The sequence below is a fragment of the Triticum aestivum genome, chromosome 6B (genome assembly GCF_018294505.1).
Source record: "Triticum aestivum cultivar Chinese Spring chromosome 6B, IWGSC CS RefSeq v2.1, whole genome shotgun sequence".
In the NCBI taxonomy this organism is placed as follows: domain Eukaryota; kingdom Viridiplantae; phylum Streptophyta; class Magnoliopsida; order Poales; family Poaceae; genus Triticum; species Triticum aestivum.
Genome location: NC_057810.1, coordinates 264,729,609 through 264,755,456, shown reverse-complemented (window position 1 = coordinate 264,755,456; position 25,848 = coordinate 264,729,609).

Sequence of the window (25,848 nt, the reverse complement as noted above, 5' to 3'; positions counted from 1 at the left end):
ACTGTGAAAAGAGTGGGGAAGAGAGGGGAAAGGGTCAGCGTGGCCGTGCGGTTCCAGATCGAGAGAAAACGGGGGCGGAGGAGGCCTATACCGCGCAAACGCCGACGAGCCGAGGCGGCAGGGCTCGAGCTCGATCTGGAGCTCGGGCGGCTCTAGAGATGAATGGGGGGTGCGGGAGGTTGATTAGGAGTGTGGGGGAGCGACAGGGAGTGAGAGAGGGGCTCGGGTTCTCTTTATATAGGCTGGCCGAGGTCCACCGTAGGCTTGGCCTACGGGTGCCCGCGGGATCGGCTCGGGTGGCCGTTAGAGAGGGAATGGAGGGCTCGGGGGTGGTCTAGGGTCCTAAGAAGAGAGAGGAGGAGAGGGACGAGCTGCGGGTGGGCCACAGGAGCGGCGCGAGCATTGGCCGAGTGGAGCGGCGCTCTGGCGCGAGCTGCAGGAGAGAGAGGGTGCGGGAGCAAGTGGGCAGCCTGCTGGCATGGACCGGACGTCGAGGGGCATCGACTGGCGCGCGGGGGAGGCTCGAGGTGGTCGGGGGACGCGGCGTCAATGGTCGGGTGCCCTGCCAGGCGCTCCAGAGCGTGACTTTGGCCGGCATCCGTGGTTTTCCCGCGTCCGCGCATGTCCACTTGTGTCTGGCAGCTGGAGGGGGCATGGGCAAAAGCTGGAGAGAGCCTTGGATGCTCTGGAAAGCTGAGGGGAGAGAAGGAGGCTAAGAGAGAGGGGGGAATCTGCTAACCAGAGAAGAAAAATGTGGTTCCCCCTCCCTTCATCATTGCTTCCTCGGGCAGGAAAGCATCCAGGTGATAGAGGGGAACTAGGAGGGGTTGTGGTAAAAAGTAGGGCTCATGGAGATTAGTGGGAGAGGCCAAAAATGGAATTTTGGTAAAGTGGCAGAAGGTGTTTGATGCTGGTTTGGGCAAGTAGATGATTTCCATTAGTCATGTGACTCCACAGGGTGAAATGGCACATGCATTTAGGGCCTTCCACCCATTTTGAGCTCATTTGGGCAAAGTTGCCAATGCAACTTTTGTAAACCCTAGAAATTAGCAGAAATGAACTTGTGTAGATCTAGTTGAGAAAATCACTTCTCCTTGATGCACCACTTTGTGTAGTGGCCTCATTTGGTCATGTGAACATGCTCACAAAAGTTGGGGTCAAGGAGAGAAAGTTGGTAGTACAAACTTGTTCAAATTTGATTCTGGTCAGAGAAGGTTTTGGGGCATTTTGGTGAACCAAAATGACTTTAATTGACATGAGGCTTTGCAAGGTGATCAAAATATGCATTTGTGACTTGCTGGATTTTCCTTGGATTTTTGTGAAAATACTTCCTGTAGAAATATTTCAAATCCTTGAAATGGGCAGAAATAGTTTTGGGAGGTTTTGTCCAATATTTTGAGCATGACCATGTGTTAAAACTCTTATATATGGGAAATATATGCCCATTGAGTTTCCCTGATTTTTGTCAAATATTTTTAAAACAATAAAATAATTTTCCCTATTAAAGACCATTTTTGGCCTTAAGAAAAGGCTTTTAAATAAAATAGGAAAATAGCTTTTAAAATTATATTTTTGTGGTTTATGGGAGTCCTACATCTAATAGGATTCAAATATACCTTTTGAAATATTTTTCATTCCCAAATCAAGTACTTGCAGTGCAAACTTCAATTTAGGGGTTTTTGGAAAACTAATTTTTGAAAATACTATTTGGCCAAATTATTTTCGTAAGAAAATACTATATTGCTCTATACACATGGCATGATCATTGGGCAGAAGTTTGGGGCAAGGAGATGGAGTATATAAGGTGGAGTTGTGTTGACTTTAAAGAGCACTTAAAAAGAATCACACAGAGAAAACCAACTCCAAATAAAAGCCAAATAATGCAAAAGTTCTTGTTAGTCCAAATTTTCATGCTTTAATAATGCAAATGAAATGTTACAAAATGCAGGGTGTGACAGACCTAACCCCCTTACAAGAATCTCGTCCCCGAGATTCCTAAACTAGGCTTTAAAGAGATACGGAAACTCGGATCTAAGGTAGTCTTCATGTTCCCAAGTTGCTTCTGCTTCAGTGTGGTTGCTCCACTGGACCTTGAAGTACTTGATGGTGCGGCTTCGAGTGTGTCGCTCAGCCTCATCCAAAACGCAGATGGGCCTCTCACGGTAGGTCAAATCAGGCTGAAGGTCAATGGCTTGGTGATTGACGTCCTTGTGGAGATCAGGCTTGACTCGAACTTGGAGGCACTTTCGGAGTTTTGACACGTGGAATACGTTGTGCACATCGGATAGTTCAGGTGGCAGTACCAACTGGTAAGCCACTTCTCCTCGTCGCTCAGTGACCTTGAAGGGGCTGATGTATCTTGGTGCGAGCTTCCCTTTAACATGGAAATGCTGGGTTCCCTTGAGAGGTGTGACCCGGAGATAGACATGGTCTCCAACTCGAAAGTTTACGTCTCTACGACGTGAGTTAGCGTAGCTCTTCTGCCTTGACTTGGCAGTCTTCAAACGCTCTCTGACAAGCTGAACTTGCTCTTCTGCTTCACGGAGGATATCGGGCCCAAAGACAAGTCCTTCTCCGGTCTTTGACCAATTGAGGGGTGTGCGGCACTTTCGTCCGTATAACACCTCAAATGGTGCCATCTGAAGGCTTGACTGATAACTGTTGTTGTAAGAGAACTCGGCGAAAGGGAGGCAATCTTCCCACCTAGCTCCATATGCTAAGACATAGGCTCAGAGCAGGTCTTCGAGTATCTGATTCACTCGTTCTGTCTGACCTCCGGTCTGTGGGTGGAAAGCAGTGCTGAAGGACAACTTGGTCCCCATGGCCTCTTGGAACTTCTTCCAGAACCTTGAGGTAAACTGGGTTCCTCGATCTGACACAATCTCCTTGGGAACACCATGAAGGCTTACGATTCTGTTGATGTAGAGGCTGGCTAGCTGGTTTCCCTTGTAAGTCGTTTTGACAGGAATGAAATGGGCTACTTTGGTCAAATGGTCGATTATGACCTAGATGGAGTCATGTCCCTTGTTTAACCTAGGTAGTCCAGTGATGAAATCCATTCCGACTTTATCCCATTTCCACTCAGGAACCTTGAGTGGTTGGAGCAATCCAGCAGGTCACTGATATTCAGCCTTGACTCTTTGGCATGCATCACACTTTGCAACATAGGTGGCAATCTCCCTTTTCATCCCGTGCCACCAAAATCTTTCCTTCAGGTCTTGATACATCTTGGTTCCTCCAGGATGGATGGAATACGGGGTGTAGTGAGCTTCTTGCAAGATCAGATTCTTGAGCTCAACCTTATTGGGTACGCAAATGCGATTCCCAAACCACACAATTCCTTGCTCATCCTCTGAGAATCCTGGGGCTTTGCCTGCCTTGATCTTCCTCTTGATGCCTTCAATACTTTCGTGTCCCTTCTGAGCTTCCTTAATATCATCCATCAAGGTAGGCCTAACTTCAAGGTTGGCCAAGAATCCTGGTGCAACAAGTTCCAACCTGAAGCTTTCAAGTTCTTCATACAAGGCGGGTAGCATATCTTTAAGCATAGCATTCAAGGAACAAGCCTTTCTACTTAATGCATCTGCTACCACATTAGCCTTTCCAGGGTGGTATTGAACACTAAGGTCATAATCCTTGATCAACTCTAGCCATCTTATTTGCCTCATGTTCAATTCCTTTTGAGTGAAAATATACTTCAGACTTTTGTGATCCGTGTATATCTCACACCGCTTCCCTAGGAGGTAATGTCGCCATGTCTTCAGGGCATGAACCACTGCTGCTAACTCAAGATCATGAGTAGCATAGTTCTCTTCAAGAGGTCGTAGTTGCCTTGAAAGGTAAGCTACGACTCTGCCTTCTTGCATCAGAACACCTCCCAGTCCGGTTTTTGACGCATCACAATATATCACAAACTCCTTGTGTATATTTGGTGTGGCCAGAACTGGGGCGGTGGTCAGTCTCTTCTTCAGCTCCTGGAAACTCTCTTCGCACTTTGGCGTCCATTCAAACTTCTTGTCCTTCTTCAAGAGATGAGCAATGGGTCGGGCAATGCTTGAGAATCCTTCAACGAACTTGCGGTAATATCCTGCGAGTCCGAGGAAGCTTCTGACTTCCTTCACATTGCTTGGGGATTCCCATTCAGTCACGGCTTCAATCTTAGCGGGATCGACCGACAATCCTTCTTCGGTCAAAACATGACCCAAGAATCCAACTTCACGCAGCCAAAATTCGCACTTGCTGAACTTGGCATACAGTTGGTGCTCTCGAAGCTTGTCTAGGACCATCCTCAAGTGTTGATCGTGCACTTCTTCCGTCTTCGAGAAGACAAGAATGTCATCAATGAAGACAACGACAAACTTGTCCAAGTATTCCATGAAGACCTTATTCATGAGATACATGAAGTAAGCTGGGGCATTGGTTAATCCAAAGGACATGACCGTGCACTCATGCAGGCCATATCTGGTTACAAATGCCGTCTTCGGAATATCTTGGGGTCTGATTTTCAGCTGTAGTATCCAGATCTGAGGTCGATCTTGGAGAACACCTTGGCCCCATTGAGTTGATCAAATAGATCTTTAATCTTCGGAAGTGGATACTTGTTCTTGATTGTAACTTCATTGAGGGAGCGATAGTCAATGCACAAGCGGATGATACCGTCCTTCTTTGCCACAAACAGAACAGGTGATCCCTAAGGGGAGGCACTAGGGCGGATAAATCCCTTCCTCAACTGTTCTTCCAGTTGCTTCTTCAATTCTGCTAACTCCTCCGATCCCATTCTATAAGGCTTCTTATAGATGGGTCCCCCTCCGGGTATGAGCTCGATGATGAACTCAATGTCTCAGTCAGGAGGCATTCCCGGTAGCTCATCAAGAAAGACATCGGGGTATTCGCATACTACCGGCACTTGCTCCAATTCAACTTCAGTCAGACAGTTGACTTGGTTGGCTTGAGCAGAGGATGGGTTGGGGGCAAATTTAACTTCGACTCCTTGGTCATTGGTCATAGTGACAGTCTGGTTGGCACAATCTAACAAGACTTGGTGCTTGATGAGCCAATTCATTCCTAAGATCACATCGAAGCCTTGCGATCTTAAGATGATAAGGTCTGCTAGGAAGTCTACCCCATTAATGATAATCCCGACTCCTTTACATCCTGTCTTGGCTCTCATCTCTGCTCCGGGGGTTTGTACCACCATAGGGTTTTTCAGGGGTGTTGGGGTCATGCCACTTTTTAATGCAAACTTTTGGGTGACAAATGAATGCGTGGCTCCAGAATCAAACAAGACAGTTGCAGGTGCTGAATTGACAAGGAACATACCCAGCAGGACGTCCGGGTCTTCCTGGGCTTCTTCTGCAGTGACATGATTCACACGACCCTTGCCGTTGTTGGGAAGGTTGCGGGGAGCTTGGTTCCTTGGTGGCATTCCACGGCCTTGTCCTGGGTTCTGCGCATTGGGGCGCGGGGCGTCGGGCTTCTTGTTGGGGCAATACTTGGAGTAGTGTCCTGGTTGACCACATCCAAAGCAAGTGACTTGGTTGGGGTTGCTGCTGTTGCTGGTATTGTTATTGGGGTTGTTGTAAGCTGGCCTGGGGTTGGCATACTGCTGAGGTGGATAGTTGGTGCGGGGTGCAGGAGCTCTTCGCTGCTGATAGGTTGGCTTGACCGGGGCTGGCTGCCACGGGCGAGGCTTCTGGTTGCTGGAGCTACCCTTGCTTATCATCTTGCGCTTACGGGTATCATCCAAAGCACGTCGCTTGTCCTCAACCATGAGTGCCTTGTTCACCAAGTCAGGAAAGGTCGGGCAGTCACACACAACAAGCGAGTACTGCAGAGTCTGGTTAAGGCCTTCCATGAAGCGCTCCTTTTAGGTAGCATCAGTGCTGACATCCTCAGGAGCATACCTTGAGAGAACACTGAACTTCTGCATGTACTCCTTGACAGTGCTACTTCCTTGCTTCAGGGCTCGAAACTCCAGCTTCTTGATGGCCATGATTCCGGAAGGAATGTGGGCCTTGCGGAATTCTGCCTTGAAGTTATTCCAAGTGATGTTTTGCTCAGCATGCATGGCCTTGAATCCATCCCACCAAGCTCTAGCAGTGCCCTCGAGACAGTGAGCAGCATACGCCACCTTCTCACGGTCCTCAGTGCATCCGATTAGTTCCAGCAGGTCCTCAATGGTGCGGACCCAGTCGTCTGCATCCAGGGGTTCAGCAGTCTCGATGAAGGTGGGTGGTGCATGCTTCTTGAACTCCACCAATGTGGAACATCCATTGCCGTGTCCCGCCGGCTGGCGATTGACAGCTTGAGCAATCATCTGGAGGGCTGCAGTGTTGGCTTGGGGTTCCTCTCGGAAGGCTTGGAGAAGCTGAGCCATGTCCATGTTTGGAGGAGGTGGTGGTGGTGGAGTCTGTCCTCGGGCTTGGTCCTGGCTGACTCCTGCTTCAGCAGAACCTCCGGCTTCTTGCTACTGGGTAGAGGTACCAGTACGTGTTGCAACAAGCATCCTGTAGGAGCGGTCAAGGTCTCATGATTGGGAAAAGAAAATGAGGGAAAGCAATATAGATGGAATGCCTAGTAAGGGGGTTGGTATGACACTAATTGTTTTCATGCAAGGGCCAAAAGGGCCAAACACATTCATTAAAATCCAAATGGGTGATGTAGTCGTTTACAAGTTGTAAGGGCATATTTATCCCTCGGGTGTTTTGGTGATTGATGACAATGCATTTGCGGACTAATCGTGTGCCTTGAGTTTCTCAGATTCTTCATGTCTAGGCACGAGACGATTTGGTGCCCCTCGGAGACTATTGAAGTTGGCGTTGTTCTACGTTTCTCTTTGGTGGATTTGAGTCATAGGAGAGCCGTACTATTAAGAGGGGGTCCGCGTCGGAAAGGTTTTGGTCGAATCATCACGTACACTTGTTCCTCCTTTCCATGCATTTTGGAGCTTCCCTTTGTTATCTTGGTTGTGCGGAAATCTGATGACTACTGCTGTACTTGCGGTAGTACCGCAAGTACAAGCGGTAGTACCGATGTGTGTCACGGTAGTACCGCTCATCTGGAGTGGTAGCACCGCGGCTCCTAGGCCTTGTGCCGCTCCGGTGCGGTAGTAGGGGCGGATGTAATTTTTTACATCCGCGCCCTCCACGCTAGTACCGCTCGTCCAGCGCGGTAGTACCGCGGGGGCCCACGGTAGTACCGCTCCCTAGGAGTCATAGTACCGTGGCCCTCCTACCTAGTACCGCAGTGTCACGGTAGTAGGCGGGGATGTAATGTTTTACATCCGCGCCCGCACAGTAGTACCGCGCCTCGCGAGCGGTAGTACCGCGTCTCGCGAGCGGTAGTACCGCGTCGGATTTTTGTACCACCTCAGTTTCAGCGGAAGTAGGCACTGATGTAATTTATTTCATCCGCGCCCTTCCCAGGCCGTGACTTTCCTGCTTTGCGGTAGTACCGCAAGTGGGTGCAGTAGTACCGCGCAAGCGGTAGTACTGCCCCCTTGTCAGGCTAGTTCCAGCCTATGGTACTCTCGCGGTAGTACTGTGGTCAGCCACGGTAGTACCGCATAGCCTCGCGGTAGTACCGCGGCCCTAGAGCGGTAGTACCGTGTGTCGCGGGCTGAACATGTGGATAACGGTTGGATTTTTTCCACGACTATATAAGGGGTGTCTTCTACCTCTAGTTGACTACCTCTTCTCTCTCTAAGCTCCATTGTTGCTCCAAGCTCCATTTTTGCTCGATCTCTCTCCCTAGGCAATCAAACTTGTTGATTTGCTCGGGATTGGGTGACAAGGGCCCGATCTACACTTCCACCACAGAATATTTGATTCCCCCCACTTATCCCTAGCGGATCTTGTTACTCTTGGGTGTTGAGCACCCTAGACGGTTGAGGTCACCTCCAAGCCATACTCCATTGTGGTGAAGCTTTGTGGTATTGTTGGGAGCCTCCAAGTGTTGTGGAGATTGCCCCAATCTTGTTTGTAAAGCTCCGGTTGCCGCCTTCAAGGGCTCCAATAGTGGAATCACGGCATCTCGCATTGTGTGAGGGCGTGAGGAGATTACGGTGGCCCTAGTGGCTTCGTGGGGAGCATTGTGCCTCCACACCGCTCTAACGGAGACATACTTCCCTTTAAAAGGAAGGAACTTTGGTAACACATCCTCGTCTCCACCGGCTCCACTCTTGGTTATCTTATCCCTTTACTTTTGCAAGCTTACTTGTGCTATATCCATTGCTTGCTTATGTGCTTATTGTCTTTGCATCATATAGGTTGTCCATGTAGTTGCACATCTAGACAACCTATTTCATTGCAAGGTTTAAATTGTTAAAGAAAAAGTCTAAAAATTGTTAGTTGCCTATTCACCCCCCTCTAGTCAACCATATCGATCCTTTCAATTGGTATCAGAGCTTCGTCTCTTTATTAAGGACTTTGTCGTCCGAAGAGTATGGTTGACATCAACGACGGTGCGGAGGAGCACTCCGGTGTGAATCCCGTCTCGTCTTCGGCCGAAGGGGGAACCTCAGTCTCTCGTGAGGAATTCAATGTGGCTTTAGACACATTGAAAACCTCCATGATGGCCGAGGTTAAAAGCATGTTTTCTGAATTCCTAGAGGGACTCAAACTATCTACCTCGCCAATGAAAGTGGGTGATCCCATTAACAAGGTGACGGATGCTAACCCCGACAAGGGGGAAGCTAATAATGAAAAGAGTCCGTCTACTAGTGGTAGAAATGGCACCGACATCTTTGCCAATGTGGAACCCCCGGTGTATAGAGGACCGATCCCCTCTACTCATTTGAATCATGCCGGTCCTCCTCCTAAATATGTGAAAAATGAAGATTTTGATGCTTGGCTCTATCGCTTCAAGTGTCACTTAAAACATGTGAACACTAACCTTTGGAGAATTATTGAAGAAGGTTTCTATCCTCATGATCCAAGCAACTTCACCCCTCGAGAAGAATTGGACAATCAATTCAATGAAAGTGCTCTCTTCATCATCCAAGATGCAATCCTTCCCGAAGATCTCCCTCATCGTCGACCTCATGCCATGGCTAAAGAAGCATGGAAATGTGTCGAGCGTCTCTATCGAGGAAGTGCTAGCATTCAACGCTCCAACTATGAAGTGGTGCAAGATGAAGCCGATGAGTTTGCAATCAAAGAGGATGAAGAACCTCGTGAGCTCTTTCAAAGAGTGACCAAACTCGCGGTCGCACTCCGAGATCATGGAAGCAAGGACACGGATGACAACTGGATCAAGCGCAAGTTCCTCAAGTCCATGATGCCCTACAACAAGGCCATGTCCTCGGTCATTCTCCAAATACCAGACTTCCACTCCATGACCTCTAGTGAAGTGTTGGATGAGTTTGTTGCAATGAGCATCTTGGACAAGACCGCCGACAATGTGGTGCTCCATTCTCAAAGGGCAAAGAAGCCCAATCTTGCCTTGAAGGCCAAGGTTAGTGTGGAAGAAGAAGAAGAGGAGGAAGATGAGGAGAGCAACCCCGAGGACACGAAGTATGATTATCATGAGCACATGGCTCTTGCCTCAAGATAGTTTTGGAGTGAGAAGACTACAAGACCCAACTTCAACAAGAACAACTCAAGTGGCCTCAAGGGGAAGCAATGAGTTAGAACTTGTTTCAACTGTGGCAATGTTAGCCATTTTGTTGCGGATTGTCCATACGAGAAGCAGGAAGACAATGGTGGCAAGTTCATTCGAAAAGACAAAGCCAAGTCCTTCCCCAACAAGAACAACTTCACCAAGAAGACTCCTTCTCGCGGGTTGGTGGTTAAAGAAGAATACCGTGAGGATGACGATGATGATGAAGATGGTGAAACAATGGCCATGGCATCCGTTGCCATTGTCACAACTCCTCGGGTGTCTCTCTTCGATGCACCTAACGAGAACATCACCGCCAAGTGCCTCATGGCTAAGGCCACCAACAAGGTAACCCCCAACATCAAAACCACCATTATTCCTAACCCTCCTTCAACGGATGACTTTGATAATGGTAAGGGGTCTAATAAGGAGATCAATGAATTTGAGTCCTTCATGAGTAAGCTCAAGGGCAAATCCAAGAAGCATTTCGTTGCTCTCTTGGAACAACTTGGTGAAGCCAATGACATGATCGAGGCTCATGAAGAAACCATCACTAAGATGGAAAGTCATAGTCGTGACTATGCCGATGAGATATCGGATCTCTCTAATGCTCTTGAGGAAGAGCGTGGGCATCGTTTGGCTCTTGAGGAGTCACACAACGATGGTCATGCTAAACTAAAGAAAGATCTTGATCATGCTCTTGTTGTGTCTCGTGTTCTAGCTTCTGAGAAGGCTAAACTTGGGGTTGATCATGTTAGACTCACGGAGGAGTTTGATGTACTTGACAAGGCCCACAAGGTCTTGAAAGGTGCTCATGCCACCCTCAAGGAGTCTCATGCTCAACTCCAAGTTAAGCTAACCAAGGAAAAGGCCACATTTCCTCACATGGTCTTAATTGATAATGCAAATGCAACTAACCCATGTTGTGAGCATGTGCACCTTGTGGAGGAAAATGCCAAGTTGAAGGAACAACTTGAGAAAGGTCTTGTGTCATGCATACAAGGCGAGAAGAATCTAAATGACCCTTTGAGCAATCAAAAGGAAGTTGTGGGCAAGGAGGGAGTTGGGTTCGCACCCAAGTCCAAGAACAAGAAGAAGAACAAGGAGAAGAAGAGCAAGACCAATCGACCTCCTCCGCTCACGCAAACCTTTGTGAAGGAGGGAGAAGGTGCTCCTAAGGAGAAGAAGAATAATGGAAAGAGTGGTGAAGCCAAAGAGCGCAACGCCATCTCTCCCAACAAAGCCGGCGACTTTAACCCCTCTTATGTGTTGTGCCATGCTAGTGATGGACATGTTTATGCTAAATTTGTTGGTTCTCCTTATGAGTACATTGAATGGTCTATTTGGGTTCCTAAGACCCTTGTTACTAACATCAAAGGACCCATTACTCAATGGGTACCTAAAACCAAGCATTGATCTCATGTAGGTGTTTGCTTCCGGTGGGGGATCATGGTTGCTCGATAGTGGAGCAACAAATCATATGACTGGGAGCAAGGACTTGGTGGTGGACGTGCACAAGATCCCATCTATGCCCACCATGTAAAATGGGGTGATGCCTCACATTCTAAGGTATTGGGTCTTGGCAAGGTTGTCATTTCTCATGATCTAACGATCGAGAAAGTCATGCTTGTTGAGTCCCTTGCGTTCAATTTACTTTCCGTTCGTCAACTCGCACTCATGGGTTTTGCCACCTTCTTTGATATTGATACCGTGGCCCTCTTGTGGAGCAAGACTCTTAAAGTAGCCTTTGTTGGGCATGTCGAGAACGGTCTCTATGTGGTTAACTTCTCGGAGCAACCCACTAAGACCGCGACATGCCTAATGGCTAAAGTTGATGTGGGATGGCTTTGGCATCGCCGTTTAGCCCACGTCAATATGAGATCTTTGCAAAGTCTTCTCAAGGGGGACCATGTTCATGGACTAATGAATGTTAGTTTTGCCAAAGATCGTGTTTGCAGTGCTTGTATCGAAGGAAAGCTTCATGAGACGGCTCACCCTCCCACGACTATCATCTACTCGAAGAGACCCTTGGAGCTCCTCCACATGGACCTCTTTGGGCCCCCATCCTTTAATAGTCTTGGGGGTAGAAAGTATTGCTTGGTGATAGTGGATGATTATTCAAGATACACTTGGGTATACTTCTTCAAGAGGAAGAGTGAGACTCAACAAACTGTCATCGACTTTGCAAATGAAGCTCAACGTCAACACAATGCAAAGATCTTGACAATAAGAAGTGACAACGGCACCGAGTTCAAGAACTACACCTTGGATGAGTTTCTTAGTGATGAAGGGATCAAGCATCAATATTCTGCACCATATACCCCTCAACAAAATGGTGTTGCGGAGAGGAAGAACCAGACGTTGATGGATGCGGCAAGGAACGTGATGGCGGAGTTCAAGTTTCCATACAACTTCTGGGCCGAAGCCATCAACACAGCTTGTCATGCATCCAATCGGCTCTATCTCCGCAAAGGCTTGAACAAGACTCCATATGAGATACTCACCGGGAACAAGCCCAATCTCAAGTATTTCCGGGTGTTCGGGTGTAAGTGTTTCATTCTCAAGAAAGGTGTTCGTTTGTCTAAATTCGAAGCTAGAGCTCATGAGGGCATATTTGTTGGTTATGCTACAAACTCTCATGCTTACCGTGTTCTCAACAAGTCCAACAGACTCATTGAGGAGACGTGTAACGTAGAGTTTGATGAAAATAACGGCTCCCAAGTGGAGCAAAGTGGTACTTGTGATGTAGGTGATGAAATTCCTCCCCAAGCCATAAGAAGAATGGGTATTGGTCATATCCTACCCATTGAGGAACCCCTTGTGGCCGAAGGAGAAGGACAATGCTCCACTCAAGTGGAGCCATCACCTCCCCAAGACCCACACGCTTCCGAAGAACAAAGTGAAGGCCCTCACCTTCATGAACAAGACCAAGGGCAAGATCAACCTCAAGATGGTGGTGAACCTCTAAATGATGCCCAAGGTCAAGTTCTCCCCCTCGAGCAAGTTCAAGATCATGAGCAAGCTCAAGACGGCGCTCAAGATGATCAAGTTAACCTTCCTCCTTCCACACCCGAGGAATTAGAGCGTCATGCCGCGAAGATTGCTTCCAAACTCACCACCCAAGGCCATCTCATGGAAAACATGGTTGGAAGCCTAAGAAAGGGGGTAAGCACTCGTAGACAATTAGCTAACTATTGTGAACATCATGCGTTTGTCTCTTGTGTTGAACCCCAAAAGGTCTATGAGGCGCTCGAAGACTCGGATTGGCTCAATGCCATGCGTGAAGAACTCAACAACTTCGAGTACAACAAGGTGTGGAGATTGGTGCCAAGACCTTCGGGGAACCACAACATCATTGGAACAAAGTGGATCTTCAAGAACAAGCAAGATGCTCATGGGAACATCATTCGCAACAAGGCAAGATTGGTAGCACAAGGCTACTCCCAAGTCGAGGGCATCGACTACGGTGAAACCTTTGCTCCCATTGCTCGTCTTGAATCCATTCATTTGTTGATTGCTTATGCTTCCCATCACAACTTTAAGTTGCAACAAATGGATGTGAAAAGTGCTTTTCTTAATGGTCCCATTAATGAGTTGGTTTATGTCAAGCAACCCCCCGGGTTCGAGGACCCCTTCTTCCCGGATCATGTGTATCAACTCGATAAGGCACTCTATGGCCTTAAACAAGCCCCACGTGCGTGGTATGACCACCTTACCGAGTTGCTACAAGATCGTGGATTTGAAGTAGGACAAATCGATCCCACTCTTTTTACTAAGAAGGTCAAAGGGGAGTTGTTTGTATGCCAACTATATGTTGATGATATTATCTTTGGTTCTCCTAACAAAGCTTTCAATGAGGATTTTGCCGCTCTCATGACCTCCAAGTTCAAGATGTCTTCGATGGGAGAGTTGAAGTTCTTCCTTGGTTTTGACATCAAACAACGAAGAGAAGGAACCTTCATCAACCAAGCCAAATACACTCAAGACATGCTTAAAAGATTCGACCTAAGTGATGTCTAGCCGGCTTCTACACCAATGCCTACCAAGTGCCAACTTGACATCGATCCCAATGGTAAAGCGATGGATCAAAAGGTATATCGCTCCATGATTGGCTCCTTGCTTTACCTTTGTGCATCTAGACCGGATATCATGTTGAGTGTGGGGATGTGTGCACGGTTTCAAGCTGCACCAAAGGAAAGTCACTATGTGGCGGTCAAGAGAATCTTTCAATATTTGGCTCATACCCCAAACTTTGGCTTATGGTACCCAAGAGGAGCAAATTTCAAGCTTGAAGGTTTCACGGATTCCGATTGGGCGGGGGACAAAGTGGATAGGAAGTCCACTTCCGGAGGGTGCCAATTTCTTGGTTGCTCTTTGGTAAGTTGGTCTTCCAAGAAGCAAAGTTGTGTGTCTCTCTCGTCCATCGAAGCGGAGTATGTGGCGGCCGGTAGTTGTTGTGCTCAACTCCTATGGATGAGGCAAACTTTCAAGGAGTACGGTGTCACTTGTGACAAAGTGCCTCTTTGGTGTGATAATGAAAGTGCCATCAAGATTTCTCTCAACCCGGTACAACACTTCAAGACGAAGCACATTGAGATTCGGTATCACTTCATCCGGGATCACATTAGGCGAGGGGAGATTGAGCTCAAGTATGTAAACACTCATGATAACCTTGCAGATATTTTCATGAAGCCCTTGGATGAAGCAAGATTTCGCGAGTTAAGGCATGAGCTAAATATCATTGATTTGAGCAATGTGACTTGAACCCATACACCCCCCACCACACTCAACGTGTTGTCTAGTTTAGGTGTAGGCATGGACATAGGGGGAGTGTTGTTCTCTAAATGAACTCTCCCTCCCCCCATTATGCATAAATCGATCACCTCTTTCACATTAGCCATTTTTAATGGTACTTGTGCTTCAAAGATGAGTTTTGGTCATGGGCCCAAGGATAATTCTTCGCGGTGCCATACCATCCAACTCAAACATAGGTGGCTTCGGCCACCGCCCTCTCTCCTCGAGAGGCTTTGTCGCTTGGTGGTTTCTTGTTGTCTTTTTGCCTCTGGATTGTGCGTGTTCTTGTGGTTTCTTGTGTGTGAAAAGTTTCCGTGCAAAGGCTTTTTCTTCTCGTGTTGAAACTAGCGTTGACTTGAGCTCACGATACTACCGCGGCCAGCTATGGTACTACCACAGCCAGCCACGGTACTACCGCTTGCGGGATCACGGTACTACCGTCACCACGCGGCAGTAATTTTTTACTGCCGCCTGGTTGAGCGGTACTACCGCCTCAGCGCGGTACTTCCGCCCGAGCGGTACTACCGCGACGATACGCGGTACTACCGCGCCGGTTCGAGCGCGAGGGAATAAGGATGGGCAGGGGGAGTTTAACTCCCCATACCCATTCGCTGTCCTCTCTCTCCACGTCGCCTCCTTCTCTCCCTTGCTCAAGAACGGAGCCGGCGTTCATCGCCAGATCTCCACCACCGGTTGCCCTCCCGTGATTTCGACCGGTGGGATCGTTCCCCACCACGTGCTCTTGCTATGGACCAAGGTTTTTCCCCAACTCCCTCTCCGTGTTGATGGTGTTTGGTGTTTCTAGGTTTTGGGGGAGGCTTGTGTGTTCTTGAGATTCATAGGCTTAATCTCTGCAAGAGTAGGATGAAGGAGCGTGGTATTGCATAGGATTTATACTTGTATTGTTGTCTTGCACTAGATCTGATCACCGTAGCACCGTCGTTGTTTCGCGGTTCATTTCAGATTCAAATCACCAGTTAGATCTGACGCGACGTGGTACTACCGCCCGTATGGCGCGGTACTACCGCATGCACGGTACTACCGCCCTTCGGGAGCGGTACTACCGTGCTCTATGCGGTACTAAAATTCTACTTCCGCTCCAATCACGGTACTACCGTGACCTCATACGGTACTACCGCGCTTGGAGCGGTACTAATCTTTTAGTACCGCAGACAGTGGCAGTTCTACCGTGGCTCTCATCTATCGCATGCCAACTTTCTCGTATGCCTTCTATGTGTTTCTTGTGATTTTTCGTGGCCTTTGCATTGATCTTTTCGTGTCTTTGGTGTTTTGCGTGTGTGTCGCAGGTGGTGGCTCTCGCCGGTCCAACCCCAGTCGTGACACTGGCTCCAAACGTCTGCGCAACCCAGGTGAAGTACCAGAGGGCTCGTCTGCCTCCAAGCGAAATGTCAAGCACTCAGCTAGCAAGCACAAGGAGCCCGCTAAGGGCATGGATGAGATAGCCCAAGTTGATTATGTCCGTCTCAGGCATCTTCACCCTTATGTGCACCCGCGTTCCACTATCAGAGGCTGTGAGCTGTTCTGGAACAAGCAACAGACCAACATCTATCTGGATGTCATCAAGAACAAGCAGAATACCTATGTGGAGGTGAAGTACATTGATATGCATCACATGAGGAAGGACAAGTTCCGTGACTACTTTGGAGAGGCTCTGGACTTGGTGGAGCAGTTTGGCATTGAGCATGTGTTAACCTTCCACCTCAACTATGACCCTGAGCTCATCTGTCAGTTCTTTGCCTCAGTCTACTTTCACTCCGATGAGGAACGGAGGATGACCTGGATGACCAATGGCCGTAAGCTGTCTGCTACCTAGAAGGAGTTCATGGATCTTCTCCAGGTTCCTGATGATGGGCTCAAATCTCCAGTGGGTGTTCGCCCCCATGCCAATGCTGAGTGTGCCAACAAGGACAGGCTTGCACCATTCATGGTTGAGAAGGCGCTCGCCAATGGCAAGACAACTTTGGTGCTCAACTCTTTTCTGGATATCATGTATCGCATCTTCCACAAATCCTTGTTCCCTCGCATCGGTGACAAAGACAAGGTTCATGCCTATATGGTGGACATGATGCTCATTTGCAAGGAGGCTCGTTCGTCTTAGTCTCAGCCACTTGATGTCTCACACATCATGTGGTGTGAGCTCCGGTTTGCAGTGTTCAACCGCAAGGTACCTATCTATGGGCCCTATCTGTTTCTGCTGATTTCGAAGACTTGGGAGAAGATGTTCCCTGATGAGGAGTTTCTTGCTCCAGACTGGGTTCGCCATGAGCCCATCTGCCTGCGTATCAAATCCAATTGGGCCAACACCATTACTTATGCCGAGGCGACTGCTGCTAGGGCTGCTGTTGATGAGGAGGATGCTGGCGCCGAGGATGTTGCTGAGGGCCATGCTGCTAGGCCTTCCCAGAGTGCCACTATGCCATCATGGGCCAAGAAGCTGAAGGACAAGATGAAGACTCTTTTTTGCATGCAAGCCAAGGGGCAGTACAGGACTCACGTGGCGTCCAAGGAGAGTCGTCGCCGGGATAACAAGATCTTCCATCTCTATGGTGAGGCAGATGCTGGCGGGTCTGAGGAGCACATCACTCCAGAGGCCGAGTGGATGGAGAAGCAGGGCTACAGGTGGACTGAGTCTGAGGAGGATGTCGAGGAGACCATCTCTGCTGCCGAGGAGACCGACGGAGAGGGTTGGGACGAGTTCTCTGCTTGAGCCACCTCTTGTGTGTAGGTGTCCTCTCTACCTTTTTGGCGTCTCGATGCCAAAGGCGGAGAGAGTGTAGGGATTTGCGAGTGTGTCGTGTGTTTGCTGCTTTCTCGTTTGAACTATTTGCTGCTTTCTCGTTTGAACCTCGGTAGCTTTACTTCGTATGGTGTAAGACATATGCACTCCTTCTATCCTAGCGAGCTTGTGTTATATTGTGCTATCTTTATGCTATGCTATGCTTATTATCATGCCTTGGTCTCTAAAATATAGGGGGAGTGTTGATCCTAGTCTGTGTGCTATGCAGTCCAAAGCATTCATCCAAAGTGCACACATCTAGGGGGAGCCCGTCTATATTTTAGAGAGGTGGGGTTTGCCCCTGCTCTAAATTATCTTATCTATATGCAAATCCCGTGTTGTCATCAATCCACCAAAAAGGGGGAGATTGTAAGGGCATATTTATCCCTCAGGTGTTTTGGTGATTGATGACAATGCATTTGCGGACTAATCGTGTGCCTTGAGTTTCTCAGATTCTTCATCTCTAGGCACGAGACGATTCGGTGCCCCTTGGAGACTATTGAAGTTGACGTTGTTCTACATTTCTCTTTGGTGGATTTGAGTCGTAGGAGAGCCGTACTATTAAGAGGGGGTCCGCGTCGGAAAGGTTTGGGTGGAATCATCACGTACACTTGTTCCTCCTTTCCATGCATTTTGGAGCTTCCCTTTGTTATCTTGGTTGTGCGGAAATCTGACGACTACTGCTGTACTTGCGGTAGTACCGCAAGTACAAGCGGTAGTACCGCTGTGTGTCACGGTAGTACCGCTCATCTGGAGCGGTAGTACCGTGGCTCCCAGGCCTTGTGCCGCTTCGGTGCGGTAGTAGGGGCGGATGTAATTTTTTACATCCGCGCCCTCCACGGTAGTACCGCTCGTCCAGCGCGGTAGTATCGCGGGGGCCCACGGTAGTACCGCTCCCTAGGAGTCGTAGAACCGTGGCCCTCCTACCTAGTACCGCAGTGTCACGGTAGTAGGCGCGGATGTAATTTTTTACATCCGCGCCCGCACGGTAGTACCGCGCCTCGCGAGCGGTAGTACTGCGTCGGATTTTTGTACCACCTCAGTTTCAGTGGAAGTAGGCATGGATGTAATTTATTTCATCCGCGCCCTTCCCAGGCCGTGACTTTCCTGCCTTGCGGTAGTACCGCAAGTGGGTGCGGTAGTACCGCGCAAGCGGTAGTACTGCCCCCTTGTGATAGAGGCAAAGGTGTCCCGTCTTTCGATGAGATGATGGATTTCGCTTTGGTGGAAGTCGACTTTGATGATCCGACCACGAACGTGCGAGGACGTCGCGCCTTAGCAATCGCTAAACCAACTCCGAGAGGTTATTGACCACGCCGGAGCATGATCAACCTGACCACGAGGGTCTGTTTCCTGCGAGCAAACGAAGAACAAGCAAGAAACTGAGATTGCAATCTGGATATTGCGAATATAAGATGAAAGCTTTATTGATCAACGTGGGGTTCTGTGACGCCTTTGTCTGGTCGTTGAACACAAACGAAGTACACGAAGTTGCAACTATGGCGAAGCTTAATCTAAACAAAACCCAAAGTCTAAACGGTGCCCTAAGGGCTGTATATATGGAGGAAGAGAGGGGGAATTTCGTGGCCCTTGGTGGAGGGGTCCGAAATTAACCCTATCTCTTGTTTCCCCACACCTATGGACTCTAAAAACAGCCTATACTTATGTATTTTGAAATTACATGGGCCTGGCCCAATAAAAAGGTGACGCAACACCTATAATAGCCTCTGGACGAAATTTATGAAGTGACATCTTGTATATTTCGTCCAAGGCTTCATGCACTCGTTATGGTGGCTTCAAAGACCTGAAATCAACACTTGTAACTCCGTTCTTGTTCTCCTTGCGCATGCCATCATCTCCATGCTTGTTCTTGCTCCAATGTTCATCCTTCTCCAAGCTAGGCCCTTCATTTGTAAGCAAAACAAATGTATTCAATTTAGGGAGCATCATATTCTCATGAACATTAGAATCATTACCAAGAAACCAAAGTACCTGGTAATTTAGTTGGCGTGCGCGAGCTCTAGTAATTGGTCCAGTATGTATAGCAGCAGGGGCTGTGGGTGTAACAATGGTATTGATGTCCTCATCACCTTGTCAGGCTAGTTCCGGCCTGTGCTGCTGTCGCGGTAGTACTGTGGTCAGCCACGGTAGTACCGCACAGCCTCGCGGTAGTACCGCGCCCCTGGAGCGGTAGTACTGTGTGTCGCGGGCTGAACATGTGGATAACGGTTGGATTTTTTCCACGACTATATAAGGGGTATCTTCTACCTCTAGTTGACTACCTCTTCTCTCTCTAAGCTCCATTGTTGCTCCAAGCTCCATTTTCGCTCGATCTCTCTCCCTAGCCAATCAAACTTGTCGATTTGCTCGGGATTGGGTGACAAGGGCCCGATCTACACTTCCACCACATGATATCTGATTCCCCCCACTTATCCCTAGCGGATCTTGTTACTCTTGGGTGTTGAGCACCCTAGACGGTTGAGGTCACCTCGAAGGCATACTCCATTGTGGTGAAGCTTCGCGGTATTGTTGGGAGTCTCCAAGTGTTGTGGAGATTGCCCCAATCTTGTTTGTAAAGGTCCAGTTTCCGCCTTCAAGGGCACCAATAGTGGAATCACGACATCTTGCATTGTGTGAGGGCGTGAGGAGATTACGGTGGCCCTAGTGGCTTCTTGGGGAGCATTGTTCCTCCACACCACTCTAACGGAGACGTACTTCCCTTTAAAAGGAAGGAACTTCGGTAACACATCCTCGTCTCCACCGGCTCCACTCTTGGTTATCTTATCCCTTTACTTTTGCAAGCTTACTTGTGCTATATCCATTGCTTTCTTATGTGCTTATTGTCTTTGCATCATATAGGTTGTCCACGTAGTTGCACATCTAGACAACCTATTTCATTGCAAGGTTTAAATTGTTAAATAAAAAGTCTAAAAATTGTTAGTTGCCTATTCACCCCCCCTCTAGTCAACCATATCGATCCTTTCACAAGTTCCCAAAGGAAAGCACGACGTCCATCAAACACATCGAAAGCAAACACAACACAACATGGTTTCATATGAACCATTACAAGGACTCGACTTCGCATAGGGGTACACGACCTATCCTACCGTAGGGGTTACTAACGGGCATATCCAAGTTGTGAATGATGCCTAAGTGGTGGCATGCTCGGTCGCGTACTCCGGCTCCTCTGGGTCTTACTCCTCATCTTCATCTGTCTTAGTCTCTTCGTCACTTGAGGGAGTGGGGGAGTGGAGGAGCTGAACACGGCGCTGCTTCGCCGGGGGCACCATGAAGAGGTTGCAGTTGTCTTTCGCCGTCATACGGCGTGGCTGAGATGACCCCTTGGCATTCATGATCTGTGGGGGTCGCTGTCGTGGTTCTAAGTCTGACAGTAGAGTGGGGGGTAGGTATGGAGAGGCAAGGTCCTAGCTATGGAGAGGTTGTAAACACAAGAGATGTACGAGTTCAGGCCCTTCTCGGAGGAAGTAAAAGCCCTACGTCTCGGAGCCCGGAGGCGGTCGAGTGGATTATGTGTATATGAATTACAGGATGCCGAACCCTTCTGCCTGTGGAGGGGGGTGGCTTATATAGAGTGCGCCAGGACCCCAGCCAGCCCACGTAATGAAGGGTTTAAGGTGTATTTAGTGCGGGGCGTTACTGGTAACGTCTCACATAAAGTGTCTTAACTACCATAAAGTCTACTTAACTACAGGCTGTTGCAGTGCAGAGTGCCTTTTGACCTCCTGGTAGTCGAGTGAGTCTTCGTGGTCGAGTCCTTCAAGTCAGTCGAGTGAGTCCCTCGTTGGTCGACTGGAAGGTGACCTCTTCTAAGGGTGTCCTTGGGTAGGGTACTTAGATCAGGTCTGTGACCCTACCCTAGGTACATGACCCCATCATTAGCCCCCTGATGGATAGAGGCTTTGAGTGACGGAGGAGTTGATGCTGTTTCCGATTAACCTTTGCACACTGGTCGTGCGTTGTTCTGAACCAGAGAATCTCTTCGTTGATAGTGAGCAACTTGTCTTCAGTCGACTCGATCCATTCTTTTCTTTCGTCGAGTGATCTTTCGGGCTTCGTCGATTTCCGAGCGACGGATCGCAGGAAATCCCGCACCTGACAGACTGATCTGCCATTCGCGGATTCCGCGGGATGCGAAATTTGGGGAAACGCGCAAAGCGGAGGGGACCGCGGCGTTCGGATGGAACGGGACATAGACGCCTCGATCCCCGCGCCGCTTTCTTCGCCACGTATCCTGCCCGCGTAACAGTTCCAGGATATGATTAGATCTGCCGGGTCCACCTGTCATCCACTCGGAAGGGATCTTATAAATGCGCCCGACGAGGGTTTTTTGAACAGTGTCTCAGCATTCTCTCTCTCTGCCTCCTTCGTCTCCGCCCAACGCGCTCGCTCTCGCCTCCGCACCACTTCTCCTCATGCGCCCCGCCGGAAGCCATGGTCAAGGTGAAGACGGTGGCGCTGGAGCGCGCGAAGAAGGCGTCGGCGACGGAGAAGGCGAAGGGGAGATCCACCAGCCGCGGTGGGTCTTCGTCCAGATCCCGCCTGCCGAAAGGCTGGGTCCAGGCAGATTGGATCCAGTCGACCATCACGGAGAAGGATCTCCTCGACATGGCCAACGAGGGCCTGATCCCCCATGGAGCTGCCAGGCTTCCGGGGAAAGAGTGGCAGCCCCAGCCGGAAGAGGGTGAGTGCGTGCTTCTGGCTACCCATGTCGACCGCGGATTCTCTTTGCCGCCGAGCATTTTCTTCCGTGGTTTCTTGAACTTTTTTGGAGCGCAGCTCCACCACTTCACCCCGAATTCTATCGCCTATCTTGCCGCGTTTGTGTCCATGTGCGAGAGTTTTCTGGGCTGTCGACCGCACTGGGGCTTGTTCAAGCACATATTCACATGTCGCTCTCAAACTGTGAAGTAGGCGAGTCCAGGCGACGAAAGAACTCGAGTGGTCCAAATGTGTGGAGATCTAGGGATCCAGGTGAGAAACAAGAGCACCTTCCCAGCCATGACTTTTCCCGAGTCAGTCAGAGGCTGGCAGTCGACCTGGTTCTACTGCCAGGATGAGTCGACACCGGGGCAGTCGAGTGGACTCCCTCCATTTACCATGGACCGAGTGAACAAGCCCTCCTCTCTGAAGCTGATTCCGGAGGAGAAAGCTGACGTGAAGATGTTAATGGAGCGCGTAGTTCAGTTGGTTCGGGAGGGAGTGACGGGCATGGATCTCCTGGAAGTTTTCCTTAGGCGCCGAATCCAGCCTCTTCAGTTCCGGAGCCACTGCATGTGGTTGTACTGTGGGACTGAGGATGTGACTCGGGTCAATCCAGAAGCAGTCGACGATGCCACTCTGGAAAGGTGGATGGCCGCTGTTACTGGGAACAAGGACAACCCTCGCGGGGCCAGAAGGATTCCTCCACTCGACTGCCACAGTGACCCAAACAAGGCATGTCTGCCCCACTTCCCGTTGTATTCTCATCATATTTTATTTCCGCTTTCTCTGCCGATCGGTCGACTGATCTTTGTCTTGTTGTCCCTCAGACCCTCACTGAACTGTACTCGATGCCCAACGGAGCGCAGGCTCCGACTGAGGAGGGAGAAGCGAGCGGGGGCGAGAGCCAGGAGGAGGAGTGGGACTCGGACGCCGCCGAGGCCGATGATGATGACGATGACGATGATGATGATGACGATGAGGACGGGGAAGAGGAGGAGGAGGAGGAGGTCGCACCACCGCGCTCGGAAAGGCGGTCGAAACTTGTCCATGACCCTGCGACTGAACGCGGCGAGGGGGTCGCGACTGCTGCTCAGTCGACCAAGCGCCCCCGGACCACCTCTCCGGCGCCGACTGAAAAGGCGTCGAAGCAGCCCAGGGCGGCCCCGTCGAAGCCGACCAAGCACCTGCCGAAGATGAAGGTGTCCATGCCCACCATATCAGGGTAATCATGTTGCTTAAGTCTTCTTGTTTTGTGTGAACTTTATCTCTGGTTATCGCTGGAGTTAGTCGACTGACTCTTTGGAGTTGAAGTGCTGCCACTTCTGAGACCTCAGCCCGGGCTGACGACCATGAGATGGAGGACGCAGCAACCTCAAAACCTGGTATTATACTCTTAACACCGTTTCTAGTCGACTGACTCATGATCTCTAATTCTGATTCTTTTCTGTAGCTCCATCCAATGTTGTTATCACTCTCCCTGATGATGATGAAGACGAGGAACCACTAAAGCACAGAATGAGAAGGAAAGCGTCTGCCAGCAGGGTGCCCCAGGATGTGACGGTGCCTGAGACTCTGGTCGCGGAGGGGAACACCACTTGACACACTGTGTCCTTCGCAGATCCGCTGACGAGTGCTCCGCAGCCCTCCCTCTTCACGATGCACCACGTCCCAGAGGACCAAGCTGGCGCCGCGAAGGAGGCGATACGCCAGGCAGGGATCATGATGGAGTAGTTGAAGACCATCCAGGATGCGAGCCAGGCAGCTTACGACGCCAGTTCCGCCCTTCAAAGGAATGTTCAGGTCAGTCGACCACCACTTGTTCTGTTAGGATATGCTATCAAAAAACTTTTCTTTCCAGAATTTATAGTAGTCACCCACTGGGTGTGTCGATTTGAACTCCGTGTTAGCGGGGGCACGCTGAGTGCACCCGCTGGGTGTAGTCCCCAAGGCTAAGGTCGACTGCTGGCAGTTGGCCTTAGGCTTTATAAGTTCAGTCTTTCCATCATTCGACTGAGTCGAATGGATTTCTCAAACCGGTGGGGGCACGCTGAGTGCACCCACTGGGTGTAGTCCCCGAGACTGTGGTCGACTGCTGGCAGTCGGTTACAGTCTTAAAGAATACATCTTGGTTTTTTTGAGGTCGACTGGTCGACTCTGTTTTCAAATAGGATTAGTGGGGGCACGCTGAGTGCACCCACTGGGTGTAGTCCCCAAGGCTAAGGTCGACTGCGGGCAGTCGGCCTTAGGCTTTATAATTTCAGTCTTTCCGTCATTCGACTAAGGCGACTGGATTTCACAAACCGGTCGACTGGTCGACTCTATCTTCGACTGGTCGATTAGTGGGGGCACACTGAGTGCACCCACTGGGTGTAGTCCCCGAGACTACGGTCGAATGCTCGTATTCGGCTGTAGTCTTAGAAACGCGTGATTTTTCCTTTTTCACTCGGAAGTGAATTATATTTGACATTTTAGTCGATTGGTTCTTCACAGAACTCCAGTGATCTTGTGGCTCGCTACTCTGAGCTGGAAAACAAGCACATTCAGCTCGAGCTGAATTTGAAGCTAGTTCAGGAGAATCTGACGAAGGCAAAGGAGGAGACCGAAGGTATGTTTGGTGAGACCTTGACGACTGCTTTTTCCCTTTATTTGTTTCAAAATCTGATCTTGCTGTAACTTGCAGGTAAGGTGAGGGAGGCCGAACGGAAGAAGGACCTTGAACTAGCTGAGAAGATCAAGCTTGTCGACGAGAAGTTAGCTTCAGTCGCCAAGCTTGAGCAAGAAAATGCCAATCTGAAAGCTGCTCTTGGGAAGAAAAAAGATCTGGAGGCCTTCCTGAATGGTCTTGCCAAGAAGCTGTTTCTTATGCTTGAAGGTAAATCTCTATGCTCGGCGATCATTTCCAACCGTGGTTTTTCCATTCGACCATCGCCTTGACTCGGTGATCGTCCTTGCAGAATTTTGTCAAAACTTTGAAGAAGAAACTAGCCGGCTGGAACCAAACCTTGACCCCGTCAATTCTTCGATGGATGACGAAGTTGTCATGAATGTTTTCCGACTGGAGTCCCGTGTTGCAGCTGTCGTGGACTATCTTGCAAAGCTGAAGGTCGCCACACGCATCGACTCAACGCTCTGGCCCGGGGAGACACTTCAGAACGACCTCGAGTCGCTGATGGCTCGCTTGAACACGATCCCTGGTCGAGTGCAGGAGTGGAAAAAGTCCTCGGCTCGGTGCGGTGCAGATGTTGCTCTGTGTCTGGCCCGAGTCCACTGCAAAGATGCGCGAGAAGACAAGCTGGCGGCCCTCCGGGTGGCCAACACCAAGAAACACGACTTCAGGTCCTTTATGGAAACTTTCCTTGCGGCTGCCACTCGGATCGCAGATGGAATTGATCTTGATGAGTTTGTCGCACCTTCCAGCCCTCCACAGGAGGGGTAAAAAACTTCTTCTAAACTCGACGCTTTAAATTTGCCTCGGTATGCCGAGTGGAGTTGTAACCGATAAACCTTAACGGGCTTAGCGCCTGAGCACTTTCGGTTCCTTTAGGTATCAATCCGAACTTGAATTTGGTGTTTGAGTATGATTGCTTTTGGCTCGAAATGCCTTTTGCATACTGCAATCGACTTGTTCCTTAGTCCACTTAGGCGAGCGCTGGGCTGCAGCTAAGCCCCCGAGTGAGAGGTTTGCTCTTCACTCGGTAGGAATTTTGATAGCTTAGGCGAGTACTGGGCTGCAGCTAAGCCCCCGAGTGAGAGGTTTGCTCTTCACTCGGTAGGATTTTTATATCTTAGGCGAGCACTGGGCTGCAGCTAAGCCCCTGAGTGAGAGGTTTGCTCTTCACTCGGTAGGGATTTTGATAACTTAGGCGAGTACTTGGACTGCAGCTAAGCCTCCGAGTGGAAGTCTGGCTTACCACTCGGTAGGATTTTTATATCTTAGG